The sequence below is a fragment of the Oncorhynchus gorbuscha genome, unplaced genomic scaffold, assembly GCF_021184085.1.
Source record: "Oncorhynchus gorbuscha isolate QuinsamMale2020 ecotype Even-year unplaced genomic scaffold, OgorEven_v1.0 Un_scaffold_763, whole genome shotgun sequence".
In the NCBI taxonomy this organism is placed as follows: Eukaryota; Metazoa; Chordata; class Actinopteri; order Salmoniformes; family Salmonidae; genus Oncorhynchus; species Oncorhynchus gorbuscha.
In genome coordinates, this window is record NW_025745554.1 from 218,893 (window position 1) to 237,305 (window position 18,413).

At 46.7% G+C, this 18,413-nt stretch overlaps 1 protein-coding gene across 3 annotated transcripts in view; it reads left to right on the top strand.

Annotated features, from left to right (window-relative positions):
• LOC124019198 (polymeric immunoglobulin receptor-like) overlaps nt 1-165 on the top strand; it is a 22,349-nt gene extending 22,184 nt beyond the window's left edge. For all 3 annotated transcript variants that reach the window (XM_046334584.1, XM_046334585.1, XM_046334586.1), the window contains one exon: nt 1-165. This exon is cut by the window's left edge and continues 414 nt beyond it. The gene's annotated coding sequence lies outside the window, so the exon portion shown is untranslated.
• The last annotated feature ends 18,248 nt before the right edge of the window (nt 166-18,413 follow it).

Below are 18,413 nucleotides of genomic sequence, written 5' to 3' on the forward strand. Positions count from 1 at the left end.
ATCACAAGAGACATATTTTAACTATATGCGCTGACCTCTATTTCTTTTTTCTCTCTCCAAAGCCATCACCTACATAGAGATGAACCTGGAGTAGAGTCCCCTAAGCAAGCCGGTCCTGGGGCTCTGTTCACAAACACAAACAGACCCCACAGAGTCCCAGGACAGCAAGACAATTAGACCCAACCAAATCCTGAGAAAACAAAAATATAATTACTTGACACATTGAAAGAATTAACAATAAAAAAACAGAGCAAACTAGAATGCTATTTGGCCCTAAACAGAGAGTACACAGCGGCAGAATACCTGACCACTGTGACTGACCCAAAATTAAGGAAAGCTTTGACTATGTACAGACTCGTGAGCATAGCCTTGCTATTGAGAAAGGCCGCCGTAGGCAGACATGGCTCTCAAGAGAAGACAGGCTATGTGCACACTGCCCACAAAATGAGGTGTAAACTGAGCTGCACTTCCTAACCTCCTGCCAAATGTACGACCATATTAGAGACACATTTCCCTCAGATTACACAGATCCACAAAGAATTAGAAAACAAATCCCATTTTTATTAGCTCCCACGTCTATTTGGTGAAATACCACACAGCAGTTTCCACAAGAAATGGGCAACCAGTGAAAAACAAACGTCATTGTAAATATTTATTTTCTCTTATTTACTTGAACTATTTGCACATCGTTACAAAACTCTATATAGACATAATATGAAATAATGACATATTATGAAATATATTTATTATCTTGGAACTTGTGTGAGTGTCCATTTAACTTGCTTCGGCAACGTAACCATATGTTTCCCATAACAATAAAACCCCTTGAATTGAAAGGGAGAGAGCGGTAGAAAGAGAGAGGGAGAGAAAGAGAGAAGTAGTGAGATTTGTGTCCAATGCATGACCAGATATAGTTGATTCTGTCTATATTATCTGATAGCCTGATAACATTATATAACATCATAGTATAGTTGTCTGAAGGTGATAGAATGATGGAAGGGACAGATGCAGCATACCAAATCAAATCAAATCAAATTGTATTTGTCACATACACATGGTTAGCAGATGTTAATGCGAGTGTAGCGAAATGCTTGTGCTTCTAGTTCCGACAATGCAGTAATAACCAACAAGTAATCTAACTAACAATTCCAAAACTACTGTCCCAATTTGTAAGTCGCTCTGGATAAGAGCGTCTGCTAAATGACTTAAATGTAAATGTAAATGTCTTATACACAGTGTAAGGGGATAAAGAATATGTACATAAAGATATATGAATGAGTGATGGTACGGAGCAGCATAGGCAACATACAGTAGATGGTATCGGGTACAGTATATACATAAGAGATGAGTATGTAAACAAAGTGGCATAGTTAAAGTGGCTAGTGTGTTATGCAGGTGAATGAGGACCCAAAAGCGACTTGGCGAAAACAGAGTCTTTATTCCAGTAAAGGAAATAGGCAATACTCCTGGACAATCAGAGCAGAAAACAAAACATAAAAACTTAATTCCACTCGTAGTGACGAGGACAGACTGGAGACTCGACCATTAACTGTAGGTTGCCTCGGGAAGGCACCGACCGTAGCAGATTCAGACACCTGCTCACACGCAGCATCTGAGGGAAACAAGACACGACAGGGCGAGACAAAGACACAGCACGGCGAACAATATACAAGGATCCGACAGGACAGAAACGGAAAACAAGGGGAGAAATAGGGACTCTAATCAGAGGGAAAGATACGGAACAGGTGTGAAAAGACTAGATGATTGAGTAGGGGAATAGGAACAGCTGGGAGCAGGAACGGAACGATAGAGAGAAGAGAGAGAGGGAGGGAGAGAGAAAAAAGGGAACGAACCTAATAAGACCAGCAGGGGGAAAACGAACAGAAGGGAAAGCAAAATGACAAGACAATATAAGACAAAACATGACAGTACCCCCCCACTCACCGAGCGCCTCCTGGCGCACTCGAGGAGGAATCCTGGCGGCAACGGAGGAAATCATCAATCAGCGAACGGTCCAGCACGTCCCGAGACGGAACCCAACTCCTCTCCTCAGGACCGTAACCCTCCCAATCCACTAAGTATTGGTGACCCCGTCCCCGAGAACGCATGTCCATGATCCTACGTACCTTGTAAATAGGTGCGCTCTCGACAAGGACGGGGGGGGAGGGAAGACGAACGGGGGTGCGAAGAAAGGGCTTGACACAGGAGACATGGAAGACAGGATGGACGCGACGAAGATGTCGCGGAAGAAGCAGTCGCACAGCGACAGGATTGACGACCTGGGAGACACGGAACGGACCAATGAACCGCGGAGTCAACTTACGAGAAGCTGTCGTAAGGGGAAGGTTACGAGTGGAAAGCCACACTCTCTGGCCGCAACAATACCTAGGACTCTTAATCCTATGTTTATTGGCGGCTCTCACAGTCTGTGCCCTGTAACGGCAAAGTGCAGACCTCACCCTCCTCCAGGTGCGCTCACAACGTTGGACAAACGCTTGAGCGGAGGGAACGCTGGACTCGGCAAGCTGGGATGAGAACAGAGGAGGCTGGTAACCCAGACTACTCTGAAACGGAGATAACCCGGTAGCAGACGAAGGAAGCGAGTTGTGAGCGTATTCTGCCCAGGGGAGCTGTTCTGCCCAAGACGCAGGGTTTCTAAAAGAAAGGCTGCGTAGTATGCGACCAATCGTCTGATTGGCCCTTTCTGCTTGACCGTTAGACTGGGGATGAAACCCGGAAGAGAGACTGACGGACGCACCAATCAAACGACAGAACTCCCTCCAAAACTGTGACGTGAATTGCGGACCTCTGTCTGAAACGGCGTCTAACGGGAGGCCATGAATTCTGAACACATTCTCGATGATGATTTGTGCCGTCTCCTTAGCGGAAGGAAGCTTAGCGAGGGGAATGAAATGTGCCGCCTTAGAGAACCTATCGACAACCGTAAGAATCACAGTCTTCCCCGCAGACAAAGGCAGACCGGTAATGAAGTCTAAGGCGATGTGAGACCATGGTCGAGAAGGAATGGGAAGCGGTCTGAGACGACCGGCAGGAGGAGAGTTACCTGACTTAGTCTGCGCGCAGTCCGAACAAGCAGCCACGAAACGGCGCGTGTCACGCTCCTGAGTAGGCCACCAAAAGCGCTGGCGAATAGAAGCGAGAGTACCTCGAACGCCAGGATGACCAGCTAACTTGGCAGAGTGAGCCCACTGAAGAACAGCCAGACGAGTAGAAACAGGAACGAAAAGAAGGTTACTAGGACAAGCGCGCGGCGACGCAGTGTGCGTGAGTGCTTGCTTAACCTGTCTTTCAATTCCCCAGACTGTCAACCCGACAACACGCCCATAAGGAAGAATCCCCTCGGGATCAGTAGAAGCCACAGAAGAACTAAAGAGACGGGATAAGGCATCAGGCTTGGTGTTCTTACTACCCGGACGGTAAGAAATCACAAACTCGAAACGAGCGAAAAACAACGCCCAACGAGCTTGACGTGCATTAAGTCGTTTGGCAGAACGGATGTACTCAAGGTTCTTATGGTCTGTCCAAACGACAAAAGGAACGGTCGCCCCCCAACCACTGTCGCCATTCGCCTAGGGCTAAGCGGATGGCGAGCAGTTCGCGGTTACCCACATCATAGTTGCGTTCCGATGGCGACAGGCGATGAGAAAAATAAGCGCAAGGATGAACCTTATCGTCAGACTGGAAGCGCTGGGATAGAATGGCTCCCACGCCTACCTCTGAAGCGTCAACCTCGACAATGAATTGTTTAGTGACGTCAGGAGTAACGAGGATAGGAGCGGACGTAAAACGTTTCTTGAGAAGATCAAAAGCTCCCTGGGCGGAACCGGACCACTTAAAACACGTCTTGACAGAAGTAAGAGCTGTGAGAGGGGCAGCAACTTGACCGAAATTACGAATGAAACGCCGATAAAAATTAGCGAAACCTAGAAAGCGCTGCAACTCGACACGTGACCTTGGAACGGGCCAATCACTGACAGCTTGGACCTTAGCGGGATCCATCTGAATGCCTTCAGCGGAAATAACAGAACCGAGAAAGGTGACGGAGGAGACATGAAAAGAGCACTTCTCAGCCTTCACGTAGAGACAATTCTCTAAAAGGCGCTGGAGTACACGTCGAACGTGCTGAACATGAATCTCGAGTGACGGTGAAAAAATCAGGATATCGTCAAGGTAGACAAAAACAAAGATGTTCAGCATGTCTCTCAGAACATCATTAACTAATGCCTGAAAAACAGCTGGCGCATTAGCGAGACCAAACGGCAGAACCCGGTACTCAAAATGCCCTAACGGAGTGTTAAACGCCGTTTTCCACTCGTCCCCCTCTCTGATGCGCACGAGATGGTAAGCGTTACGAAGGTCCAACTTAGTAAAGAACCTGGCTCCCTGCAGAATCTCGAAGGCTGATGACATAAGGGGAAGCGGATAACGATTCTTAACCGTTATGTCATTCAGCCCTCGATAATCCACGCAGGGGCGCACAGTACCGTCCTTCTTCTTAACAAAAAAACCCCGCCCCGGCAGGGGAGGAAGAAGGCACTACGGTGCCGGCGTCAAGAGACACAGACAAATAATCCTCGAGAGCCTTACGTTCGGGAGCCGACAGAGAGTATAGTCTACCCCGAGGAGGAGTGGTCCCCGGAAGGAGATCAATACTACAATCATACGACCGGTGAGGAGGAAGGGAGTTGGCTCTGGACCGACTGAAGACCGTGCGCAGATCATGATATTCCTCCGGCACTCCTGTCAAATCGCCAGGTTCCTCCTGAGAAGTGGGGACAGAAGAAACGGGAGGGATAGCAGACATTAAACACTTCACATGACAAGAAACGTTCCAGGATAGGATAGAATTACTAGACCAATTAATAGAAGGATTATGACATACTAGCCAGGGATGACCCAAAACAACAGGTGTAAAAGGTGAACGAAAAATCAAAAAAGAAATAGTCTCACTGTGGTTACCAGATACTGTGAGGGTTAAAGGTAGTGTCTCATATCTGATACTGGGGAGATGACTACCATCTAAGGCGAACATGGGCGTAGGCTTCCCTAACTGTCTGAGAGGAATGTCATGTTTCCGAGCCCATGCTTCGTCCATAAAACAACCCTCAGTCCCAGAGTCTATCAAGGCACTGCATGTAGCACCCGAACCGGTCCAGCGTAGATGGACCGACATAGTAGTACAGGATCTTGATGGAGAGACCTGAGTAGTAGCGCTCACCAGTAGCCCTCCGCTTACTGATGAGCTCTGGCTTTTACTGGACATGAATTGACAAAATGTCCAGCAAGTCCGCAATAGAGGCACAGGCGGTTGGTGATCCTCCGTTCCCTCTCCTTAGTCGAGATGCGAATACCTCCCAGCTGCATGGGCTCAGTCTCTGAGCCAGAGGAGGGAGATGGTTGCGATGCGGAGAGGGGAAACACCGTTAACGCGAGCTCTCTTCCACGAGCTTGGTGACGAAGATCTACCCGTCGTTCTATGCGGATGGCGAGTGCAATCAAAGAGTCCACACTGGAAGGAACCTCCCGGGAGAGAATCTCATCTTTAACCTCTGCGTGGAGTCCCTCCAGAAAACGAGCGAGCAGCGCCGGCTCGTTCCAGTCACTAGAGGCAGCAAGAGTGCGAAACTCTATAGAGTAATCCGTTATGGATCGATCACCTTGACATAGGGAAGCCAGGGCCCTAGAAGCCTCCCTACCAAAAACTGAACGATCAAAAACCCGAATCATCTCCTCTTTAAAGTTCAGGTAATTGTTAGAACAATCAGCCCTTGCCTCCCAGATAGCTGTGCCCCACTCTCGAGCCCGGCCAGTAAGGAGTGATATGACGTAAGCAACCCGAGCTCTCTCTCTAGAGTATGTGTTGGGTTGGAGAGAGAACACAATATCACACTGGGTAAGAAAGGAGCGGCACTCCGTGGGCTGCCCGGAGTAACAAGGTGGGTTATTAACCCTAGGTTCCGGAGGCTCGGCAGACCAGGAAGTAGCAGGTGGCACGAGACGAAGACTCTGGAACTGTCCAGAGAGGTCGGAAACCTGAGCGGCCAGGTTCTCAACGGCATGACGAGCAGCAGACAATTCCTGCTCGTGTCTGCCGAGCATGGCTCCTTGGATCTCGACGGCAGTGTTACGAGAATCTGTAGTCGCTGGGTCCATTCTTGGTCGGATCCTTCTGTTATGCAGGTGAATGAGGACCCAAAAGCGACTTGGCGAAAACAGAGTCTTTATTCCAGTAAAGGAAATAGGCAATACTCCTGGACAATCAGAGCAGAAAACAAAACATAAAAAACTTAATTCCACTCGTAGTGACGAGGACAGACTGGAGACTCGACCATTAACTGTAGGTTGCCTCGGGAAGGCACCGACCGTAGCAGATTCAGACACCTGCTCACACGCAGCATCTGAGGGAAACAAGACACGACAGGGCGAGACAAAGACACAGCACGGCGAACAATATACAAGGATCCGACAGGACAGAAACGGAAAACAAGGGGAGAAATAGGGACTCTAATCAGAGGGCAAGATACGGAACAGGTGTGAAAAGACTAGATGATTGAGTAGGGGAATAGGAACAGCTGGGAGCAGGAACGGAACGATAGAGAGAAGAGAGAGAGGGAGGGAGAGAGAAAAAAGGGAACGAACCTAATAAGACCAGCAGGGGGAAAACGAACAGAAGGGAAAGCAAAATGACAAGACAATATAAGACAAAACATGACATAGTGATACATGTATTACATAAGGATGCAGTAGATGATGTAGAGTACAGTATATACGTATGCATATGAGATGAATAATGTAGGGTATGTAACATTATATAAGGTAGCATTGTTTAAAGTGGCAAATGATATATTTTACATAATTTCCCATCAATTCCCATTATTAAAGTGGCTGGAGTTGAGTCAGTGTCAGTGTCAGTGTGTTGGCAGCAGCCACTCAATGTTAGTGGTGGCTGTTTAACAGTCTGATGGCCTTGAGATAGAAGCTGTTTTTCAGTCTCTCGGTCCCAGCTTTGATGCACCTGTACTGACCTCGCCTTCTGGATGATAGCGGGGTGAACAGGCAGTGGCTCGGGTGGTTGTTGTCCTTGATGATCTTTATGGCCTTCCTGTAACATCGGGTGGTGTAGGTGTCCTGGAGGGCAGGTAGTTTGCCCCCGGTGATGCGTTGTGCAGACCTCACTACCCTCTGGAGAGCCTTACGGTTGTGGGCGGAGCAGTTGCCGTACCAGGCGGTGATACAGCCCGCCAGGATGCTCTCGATTGTGCATCTGTAGAAGTTTGTGAGTGCTTTTGGTGACAAGCCAAATTTCTTCAGCCTCCTGAGGTTGAAGAGGCGCTGCTGCGCCTTCTTCACGATGCTGTCTGTGTGAGTGGACAAATTCAGTTTGTCTGTGATGTGTATGCCGAGGAACTTAAAACTTACTACCCTCTCCACTACTGTTCCATCGATGTGGATAGAGGGGTGTTCCCTCTGCTGTTTCCTGAAGTCCACAATCATCTCCTTAGTTTTGTTGACGTTGAGTGTGAGGTTATTTTCCTGACACCACACTCCGATGGCCCTCACCTCCTCCCTGTAGGCCATCTCGTCGTTGTTGGTAATCAAGCCTACCACTGTTGTGTCGTCCGCAAACTTGATGATTGAGTTGGAGGCGTGCGTGGCCACGCAGTCGTGGGTGAACAGGGAGTACAGGAGAGGGCTCAGAACGCACCCTTGTGGGGCCCCAGTGTTGAGGATCAGCGGGGTGGAGATGTTGTTGCCTACCCTCACCACCTGGGGGCGGCCCGTCAGGAAGTCCAGTACCCAGTTGCACAGGGTGGGGTCGAGACCCAGGGTCTCGAGCTTGATGACGAGCTAGTCGATGAACAGCATTCTCACATAGGTATTCCTCTTGTCCAGATGGGTTAGGGCAGTGTGCAGTGTGGTTGAGATTGCATCATCTGTGGACCTATTTGGGCAGTAAGCAAATTGGAGTGGGTCTAGGGTGTCAGGTAGGGTGGAGGTGATATGGTCCTTGACTAGTCTCTCAAAGCACTTCATGATGACGGAAGTGAGTGCTACGGGGCAGTAGTCGTTTAGCTCAGCTACCTTAGCTTTCTTGGGAACAGGAACAATGGTGGCCCTCTTGAAGCATGTGGGAACAGCAGACTGGTATAGGGATTGATTGAATATGTCCGTAAACACACCGGCCAGCTGGTCTGCGCATGCTCTGAGGGCGCGGCTGGGGATGCCGTCTGGGCCTGCAGCCTTGCGAGGGTTAACACGTTTAAATGTCTTACTCACCTCGGCTGCAGTGAAGGAGAGTCCGCATGTTTTCGTTGCAGGCCGTGTCAGTGGCACTGTATTGTCCTCAAAGCGGGCAAAAAAGTTATTTAGTCTGCCTGGGAGCAAGACATCCTGGTCCGTAACTGGGCTGGTTATCTTCTTGTAGTCCGGGATTGACTGTAGACCCTGCCACATGCCTCTTGTTTCTGAGCCGTTGAATTGAGATTGTACTTTGTCTCTGTACTGACGCTTAGCTTGTTTGATAGCCTTGCGGAGGGAATAGCTGCACTGTTTGTATTCGGTCATGTTACCAGTCACCTTGCCCTGATTAAAAGCAGTGGTTCGCGCTTTCAGTTTCACGCGAATGCTGCCATCAATCCACAGTTTCTGGTTAGGGAATGTTTTAATCGTTGCTATGGGAACGACATCTTCAACGCACATTCTAATGAACTCGCACACCGAATCAGTGTATTCGTCAATATTGTTATCTGATGCAATACGAAACATATCCCAGTCCACGTGATGGAAGCAGTCTTGGAGTGTGGAGTCAGCTTGGTCGGACCAGCGTTGGACAGACCTCAGCGTGGGAGCTTCTTTTTTTAGTTTCTGTCTGTAGGCAGGGATCAACAAAATGGAGTCGTGGTCAGCTTTTCCGAAAGGGGGGCGGGCAGGGCCTTATATGCATCGCGGAAGTTAGAGTAACAATGATCCAAGGTTTTTCCACCCCTGGTTGCGCAATCGATATGCTGATAAAATTTAGGGAGTCTTGTTTTCAGATTAGTCTTGTTAAAATCCCCAGCTACAATGAATGCAGCCTCCGGATAAATGGATTCCAGTTTGCAAAGAGTCAAATAAAGTTCGTTCAGAGCCATCGATGTGTCTGCTTGGCGGGGGATATATACGGCTGTGATTATAATCAAAGAGAATTCTCTTGGTAGTTAATGTGGTCGACATTTGATTGTGAGGAATTCTAAATCAGGTGAACAGAAGGATTTGAGTTCCTGTATGTTTCTTTCATCACACCATGTCTCGTTAGCCAATAGGCATACGCCCCCCCCCTCTTCTTACCAGAAAGATGTTTGTTTCTGTCGGCGCGATGCGTGGAGAAACCCGCTGGCTGCACCGCCTCCGATAACGTCTCTCCAGTGAGCCATGTTTCCGTGAAGCAAAGAACGTTACAGTCTCTGATGTCCCTCTGGAATGCTACCCTTGCTCGGCTTTCATCAACCTTGTTGTCAAGAGACTGGACACTGTTCTCTGTGAAGGACCAACACTGATGTCTCCAGATGCCATAAATGTTGTAGAGAGGTTTGGAAGGGTTGTGGAGAGGTTAGAGGATGTTGTAGAGAGGTTTGGTAAGGTTGTGGAGAGGTTAGAGGATGTTGTAGAGAAGTTTGGGGAGGTTGTGGAGGTGTATGGGGATGTTGTAGTGAGGTTTGGGAAGGTTGTGGAGGAGTAAGGGGAAGTTGTAAGGAGGTTTGGGAAGGTTTGTGGAGGTGTATGGGGATGTTGTAGAGAGGTTTGGGAAGGTTGTGGAGGTGTATGGGGATGTTGAAGAGAGGTTTGGGAAGGTTGTGGAGGTGTATGGAGTTGTTGTAGAGAGGTTTGGGAAGGTGGTGGAGGTGTATGGAGATCTTGTAGAGAGGTTTGGGAAGGTTGTGGAGGTGTATGGAGTTGTTGTAGAGAGGTTTGGGAAGGTTGTGGAGGTGTATGGAGTTGTTGTAGAGAGGTTTGGGAAGGTTGTGGAGGTGTATGGAGATGCTGTAGAGAGGTTTGGGAAGGTTGTGGAGGTGTATGGGGATGTTGTAGAGAGGTTTGGGAAGGTTGTGGAGGTGTATGGGGATGTTGTAGGGAGGTTTGGGAAGTTTGTGCAGACATGAGGTGACAGTTGACGGTCTAGTAGGAGCTGTGTGTAAAACGACAGAACAGGCATCCACAGATACTGTCACCATTTTGCTTTTCTCTAATGATGGTATCGATGATATACATGTAAATAGACCAATCTACCTACTTCATCCCCATATTGTTATTATTTACTGTTCTGCTCTTTTGCACACCAGTATCTCTACTTACACACCAGTATCTCTACTTACACACCAGTATCTCTACTTACACACCAGTATCTCTACTTACACACCAGTATCTCTACTTACACATCAGTATCTCTACTTACACACCAGTATCTCTACTTACACACCAGTATCTCTACTTACACACCAGTATCTCTACTTACACACCAGTATCTCTACTTACACACCAGTATCTCTACTTACACACCAGTATCTCTACTTACACACCAGTATCTCTACTTACACACCTTCATCTGCTCATCATCATCTGCTCATCCATCACTCCAGTGTTAATCTGATAAATTGTAATTACTCTGCTACTATGGCCTATTTTTTGCCTTACCTCCTCACACCATTTGCACACACTGTATATAGACTGTATTTTTATATTGTATTATTGACTGTATGTTATTGACTGTATGTTTACAGTTTATTCCATGTGTAACAGTACTCTGTAAAGTTGTTTGTCTGTATCTATGATATATACTTTGCTTTATCTTGGCTCTGTAAAGTCTCTCCTCCTGTCTGTATCTATGATATATAAATGAGAACTTCCTGTCTGTATCTATGATATATACAGTACTCTGTAAAGTCTCTCCTCCTGTCTGTATCTAAATAAAATAAAATACAGTACTCTGTAAAGTCTCTCCTCCTGTCTGTATCTATGATATATACAGTACTCTGTAAAGTCTCTCCTCCTGTCTGTATCTATGATATATACAGTACTCTGTAAAGTCTCTCCTCCTGTCTGTATCTATGATATATACAGTACTCTGTAAAGTCTCTCCTCCTGTCTGTATCTATGATATATACAGTACTCTGTAAAGTCTCTCCTCCTGTCTGTATCTATGATATATACAGTACTCTGTAAAGTCTCTCCTCCTGTCTGTGGTCAGGTCTGATGGTGTGGACCAGTGTTGGTCTGGTAGTCATGGTGACAGTGTTAGGTCTGGTCCTTCTCCTGTTCTACAGACAGAGGAGAGGAACCAGGAGAACACCACCACCAGTCTCCTCCAACACACAACCTGACCCTACTGGAGAGGTGAGATACAAGGAGGGTGTGTGTGTGTGTGTGTGTGTGTGTGTGTGTGTGTGTGTGTGTGTGTGTGTGTGTGTGTGTGTGTGTGTGTGTGTGTGTGTGTGTGTGTGTGTGTGTGTGTGTGTGTGTGTGTGTGTGTGTGTGTGTGTGTGTGTGTGTGTGTGTGTGTGTATAAATGTTTGTGAACCCTTCCCTAGATCTGTGTCTCACAATGATCCTGTCTCAGAGCTGTGGGACCTTATATAGACAGATGTGTCAACTGTGGGACCTTATATAGACAGATGTGTGCCTTTCCAAATCATGTCCAATCAATTGAATTTACCACAGGTGGACTCCAATCAAGTTGTAGAAACATCTCAAGGATGATTAATGGATGCATCTGAGCTCAATTTCGAGTCTCATAGCAAAGGGTCTGAATACGTACAGTGGGGCAAAAAAGTATTTAGTCAGCCACCAATTGTGCAAGATCTCCCACTTAAAAAATGAGAGAGGCCTGTTGTTATGGTAACACATGCTACAGAACTTTGCACCTGAGATCAGGGACCAATCCCTGCTGCCAACCTTCTCACTGTTCCTTTCCATTAGTGGTTAGGTTTAATACCAATCCCTGCTGCCAACCTTCCCTCTGTTCCTTTCCATTAGTGGTTAGGTTTAATACCAATCCCTGCTGCCAACCTTCCCTCTGTTCCTTTCCTTTCCATTAGTGGTTAGGTTTAATACCAATCCCTGCTGCCAACCTTCCCTCTGTTCCTTTCCATTAGTGGTTAGGTTTAATACCAATCCCTGCTGCCAACCTTCCCTCTGTTCCTTTCCATTAGTGGTTAGGTTTAATACCAATCCCTGCTGCCAACCTTCCCTCTGTTCCTTTCCATTAGTGGTTAGGTTTAATACCAATCCCTGCTGCCAACCTTCCCTCTGTTCCTTTCCATTAGTGGTTAGGTTTAATACCAATCCCTGCTGCCAACCTTCCCTCTGTTCCTTTCCATTAGTGGTTAGGTTTAATACCAATCCCTGCTGCCAACCTTCCCTCTGTTCCTTTCCATTAGTGGTTAGGTTTAATACCAATCCCTGCTGCCAACCTTCCCTCTGTTCCTTTCCTTTCCATTAGTTCCTTTCCATTAGGTTAGGTTTAATACCAATCCCTGCTGCCAACCTTCCCTCTGTTCCTTTCCATTAGTGGTTAGGTTTAATACCAATCCCTGCTGCCAACCTTCCCTCTGTTCCTTTCCATTAGTGGTTAGGTTTAATACCAATCCCTGCTGCCAACCTTCCCTCTGTTCCTTTCCATTAGTGGTTAGGTTTAATACCAATCCCTGCTGCCAACCTTCCCACTGTTCCTTTCCATTAGTGGTTAGGTTTAATACCAATCCCTGCTGCCAACCTTCCCTCTGTTCCTTTCCATTAGTGGTTAGGATTAATACCAATCCCTGCTGCCAACCTTCCTGTTCCTTTCTCCATTAGTGGTTAGGTTTAATACCAATCCCTGCTGCCAACCTTCCCTCTGTTCCTTTCCATTAGTGGTTAGGATTAATACCAATCCCTGCTGCCAACCTTCCCTCTGTTCCTTTCCATTAGTGGTTAGGTTTAATACCAATCCCTGCTGCCAACCTTCCTCTGTTCCTTTCCATTAGTGGTTAGGTTTAATACCAATCCCTGCTGCCAACCTTCCCTCTGTTCCTTTCCATTAGTGGTTAGGTTTAATACCCTGCTGCCAACCTTCCCTCTGTTCCTTTCCATTAGTGGTTAGGTTTAATACCAATCCCTGCTGCCAACCTTCCCTCTGTTCCTTTCCATTAGTGGTTAGGTTTAATACCAATCCCTGCTGCCAACCTTCCCACTGTTCCTTTCCTTTCCATTAGTGGTTAGGTTTAATACCAATCCCTGCTGCCAACCTTCCCTCTGTTCCTTTCCTTTCCATTAGTGGTTAGGTTTAATACCAATCCCTGCTGCCAACCTTCCCTCTGTTCCTTTCCTTTCCATTAGTGGTTAGGTTTAATACCAATCCCTGCTGCCAACCTTCCCTCTGTTCCTTTCCTTTCCATTAGTGGTTAGGTTTAATACCAATCCCTGCTGCCAACCTTCCCTCTGTTCCTTTCCTTTCCATTAGTGGTTAGGTTTAATACCAATCCCTGCTGCCAACCTTCCCTCTGTTCCTTTCCATTAGTGGTTAGGTTTAATACCAATCCCTGCTGCCAACCTTCCCTCTGTTCCTTTCCATTAGTGGTTAGGTTTAATACCAATCCCTGCTGCCAACCTTCCCTCTGTTCCTTTCCTTTAGTGGTTAGGTTTAATACCAATCCCTGCTGCCAACCTTCCCTCTGTTCCTTTCCATTAGTGGTTAGGTTTAATACCAATCCCTGCTGCCAACCTTTCCCACTGTTCCTTTCCATTAGTGGTTAGGTTTAATACCAATCCCTGCTGCCAACCTTCCCACTGTTCCTTTCCATTAGTGGTTAGGTTTAATACCAATCCCTGCTGCCAACCTTCCCACTGTTCCTTTCCATTAGTGGTTAGGTTTAATACTGTTTCCTGTTCCTTTCCATTAGTGGTTAGGTTTAATACCAATCCCTGCTGCCAACCTTCCCTCTGTTCCTTTCCATTAGTGGTTAGGTTTAATACCAATCCCTGCTGCCAACCTTCCCTCTGTTCCTTTCCATTAGTGGTTAGGTTTAATACCAATCCCTGCTGCCAACCTTCCCTCTGTTCCTTTCCATTAGTGGTTAGGTTTAATACCAATCCCTGCTGCCAACCTTCCCTCTGTTCCTTTCCATTAGTGGTTAGGTTTAATACCAATCCCTGCTGCCAACCTTCCCTCTGTTCCTTTCCATTAGTGGTTAGGTTTAATACCAATCCCTGCTGCCAACCTTCCCTCTGTTCCTTTCCATTAGTGGTTAGGTTTAATACCAATCCCTGCTGCCAACCTTCCCTCTGTTCCTTTCCATTAGTGGTTAGGTTTAATACCAATCCCTGCTGCCAACCTTCCCACTGTTCCTTTCCTTTCCATTAGTGGTTAGGTTTAATACCAATCCCTGCTGCCAACCTTCCCTCTGTTCCTTTCCATTAGTGGTTAGGTTTAATACCAATCCCTGCTGCCAACCTTCCTCTTAGTGGTTAGGTTTAATACCAATCCCTGCTGTTCCTTTCCTTTCCATTAGTGGTTAGGTTTAATACCAATCCCTGCTGCCAACCTTCCCTCTGTTCCTTTCCTCTGTTCCATTAGTGGTTAGGTTTAATACCAATCCCTGCTGCCAACCTTCCTTTCCATCTGTTCCTTTCCTTTTCCATTAGTGGTTAGGTTTAATACCAATCCCTGCTGCCAACCTTCCTCTGTTCCTTTCCATTAGTGGTTAGGTTTAATACCAATCCCTGCTGCCAACCTTCCCTCTGTTCCTTTCCATTAGTGGTTAGGTTTAATACCAATCCCTGCTGCCAACCTTCCCTCTGTTCCTTTCCTTTAGTGGTTAGGTTTAATACCAATCCCTGCTGCCAACCTTCCTTTCCATCTGTTCCTTTCCATTAGTGGTTAGGTTTAATACCAATCCCTGCTGCCAACCTTCCCACTGTTCCTTTCCATTAGTGGTTAGGTTTAATACCAATCCCTGCTGCCAACCTTCCCACTGTTCCTTTCCATTAGTGGTTAGGTTTAATACCAATCCCTGCTGCCAACCTTCCCACTGTTCCTTTCCATTAGTGGTTAGGTTTAATACCAATCCCTGCTGCCAACCTTCCCTCTGTTCCTTTCCATTAGTGGTTAGGTTTAATACCAATCCCTGCTGCCAACCTTCCCTCTGTTCCTTTCCTTTCCATTAGTGGTTAGGTTTAATACCAATCCCTGCTGCCAACCTTCCCTCTGTTCCTTTCCTTTCCATTAGTGGTTAGGTTTAATACCAATCCCTGCTGCCAACCTTCCCTCTGTTCCTTTCCTTTCCATTAGTGGTTAGGTTTAATACCAATCCCTGCTGCCAACCTTCCCTCTGTTCCTTTCCATTAGTGGTTAGGTTTAATACCAATCCCTGCTGCTGCCAACTTCCCTCTGTTCCTTTCCATTAGTGGTTAGGTTTAATACCAATCCCTGCTGCCAACCTTCCCTCTGTTCCTTTCCTTTAGTGGTTAGGTTTAATACCAATCCCTGCTGCCAACCTTCCCTCTGTTCCTTTCCATTAGTGGTTAGGTTTAATACCAATCCCTGCTGCCAACTTTCCCACTGTTCCTTTCCATTAGTGGTTAGGTTTAATACCAATCCCTGCTGCCAACCTTCCCACTGTTCCTTTCCATTAGTGGTTAGGTTTAATACCAATCCCTGCTGCCAACCTTCCCTCTGTTCCTTTCCATTAGTGGTTAGGATTAATACCAATCCCTGCTGCCAACCTTCCCTCTGTTCCTCTCCATTAGTGGTTAGGTTTAATACCAATCCCTGCTGCCAACCTTCCCTCTGTTCCTTTCCATTAGTGGTTAGGATTAATACCAATCCCTGCTGCCAACCTTCCCTCTGTTCCTTTCCATTAGTGGTTAGGTTTAATACCAATCCCTGCTGCCAACCTTCCCTCTGTTCCTTTCCATTAGTGATTAGGTTTAATACCAATCCCTGCTGCCAACCTTCCCTCTGTTCCTTTCCATTAGTGGTTAGGTTTAATACCCTGCTGCCAACCTTCCCTCTGTTCCTTTCCATTAGTGGTTAGGTTTAATACCAATCCCTGCTGCCAACCTTCCCTCTGTTCCTTTCCATTAGTGGTTAGGTTTAATACCAATCCCTGCTGCCAACCTTCCCACTGTTCCTTTCCTTTCCATTAGTGGTTAGGTTTAATACCAATCCCTGCTGCCAACCTTCCCTCTGTTCCTTTCCTTTCCATTAGTGGTTAGGTTTAATACCAATCCCTGCTGCCAACCTTCCCTCTGTTCCTTTCCTTTCCATTAGTGGTTAGGTTTAATACCAATCCCTGCTGCCAACCTTCCCTCTGTTCCTTTCCTTTCCATTAGTGGTTAGGTTTAATACCAATCCCTGCTGCCAACCTTCCCTCTGTTCCTTTCCTTTCCATTAGTGGTTAGGTTTAATACCAATCCCTGCTGCTGCCAACCTTCCCTCTGTTCCTTTCCATTAGTGGTTAGGTTTAATACCAATCCCTGCTGCCAACCTTCCCTCTGTTCCTTTCCATTAGTGGTTAGGTTTAATACCAATCCCTGCTGCCAACCTTCCCTCTGTTCCTTTCCTTTAGTGGTTAGGTTTAATACCAATCCCTGCTGCCAACCTTCCCTCTGTTCCTTTCCATTAGTGGTTAGGTTTAATACCAATCCCTGCTGCCAACCTTCCCACTGTTCCTTTCCATTAGTGGTTAGGTTTAATACCAATCCCTGCTGCCAACCTTCCCACTGTTCCTTTCCATTAGTGGTTAGGTTTAATACCAATCCCTGCTGCCAACCTTCCCACTGTTCCTTTCCATTAGTGGTTAGGTTTAATACCAATCCCTGCTGTGGTTAGGTTTAATACCAACCTTCCCCTCTGTTCCTTTCCTTTCCATTAGTGGTTAGGTTTAATACCAATCCCTGCTGCCAACCTTCCCTCTGTTCCTTTCCTTTCCATTAGTGGTTAGGTTTAATACCAATCCCTGCTGCCAACCTTCCCTCTGTTCCTTTCCTTTCCATTAGTGGTTAGGTTTAATACCAATCCCTGCTGCCAACCTTCCCTCTGTTCCTTCCTTTCCATTAGTGGTTAGGTTTAATACCAATCCCTGCTGCCAACCTTCCCTCTGTTCCTTTCCATTAGTGGTTAGGTTTAATACCAATCCCTGCTGCCAACCTTCCCTCTGTTCCTTTCCATTAGTGGTTAGGTTTAATACCAATCCCTGCTGCCAACCTTCCCTCTGTTCCTTTCCTTTAGTGGTTAGGTTTAATACCAATCCCTGCTGCCAACCTTCCCTCTGTTCCTTTCCATTAGTGGTTAGGTTTAATACCAATCCCTGCTGCCAACCTTCCCACTGTTCCTTTCCATTAGTGGTTAGGTTTAATACCAATCCCTGCTGCCAACCTTCCCACTGTTCCTTTCCATTAGTGGTTAGGTTTAATACCAATCCCTGCTGCCAACCTTCCCTCTGTTCCTTTCCATTAGTGGTTAGGATTAATACCAATCCCTGCTGCCAACCTTCCCTCTGTTCCTCCCTCCATTAGTGGTTAGGTTTAATACCAATCCCTGCTGCCAACCTTCCCTCTGTTCCTTTCCATTAGTGGTTAGGTTTAATACCAATCCCTGCTGCCAACCTTCCCTCTGTTCCTTTCCATTAGTGGTTAGGTTTAATACCAATCCCTGCTGCCAACCTTCCCTCTGTTCCTTTCCATTAGTGATTAGGTTTAATACCAATCCCTGCTGCCAACCTTCCCTCTGTTCCTTTCCATTAGTGGTTAGGTTTAATACCAATCCCTGCTGCCAACCTTCCCTCTGTTCCTTTCCATTAGTGGTTAGGTTTAATACCAATCCCTGCTGCCAACCTTCCCTCTGTTCCTTTCCATTAGTGGTTAGGTTTAATACCAATCCCTGCTGCCAACCTTCCCACTGTTCCTTTCCTTTCCATTAGTGGTTAGGTTTAATACCAATCCCTGCTGCCAACCTTCCCTCTGTTCCTTTCCTTTCCATTAGTGGTTAGGTTTAATACCAATCCCTGCTGCCAACCTTCCCTCTGTTCCTTTCCTTTCCATTAGTTAGGGTTAGGTTTAATACCAATCCCTGCTGCCAACCTTCCCTCTGTTCCTTTCCTTTCCATTAGTGGTTAGGTTTAATACCAATCCCTGCTGCCAACCTTCCCTCTGTTCCTTTCCTTTCCATTAGTGGTTAGGTTTAATACCAATCCCTGCTGCCAACCTTCCCTCTGTTCCTTTCCATTAGTGGTTAGGTTTAATACCAATCCCTGCTGCCAACCTTCCCTCTGTTCCTTTCCATTAGTGGTTAGGTTTAATACCAATCCCTGCTGCCAACCTTCCCTCTGTTCCTTTCCTTTAGTGGTTAGGTTTAATACCAATCCCTGCTGCCAACCTTC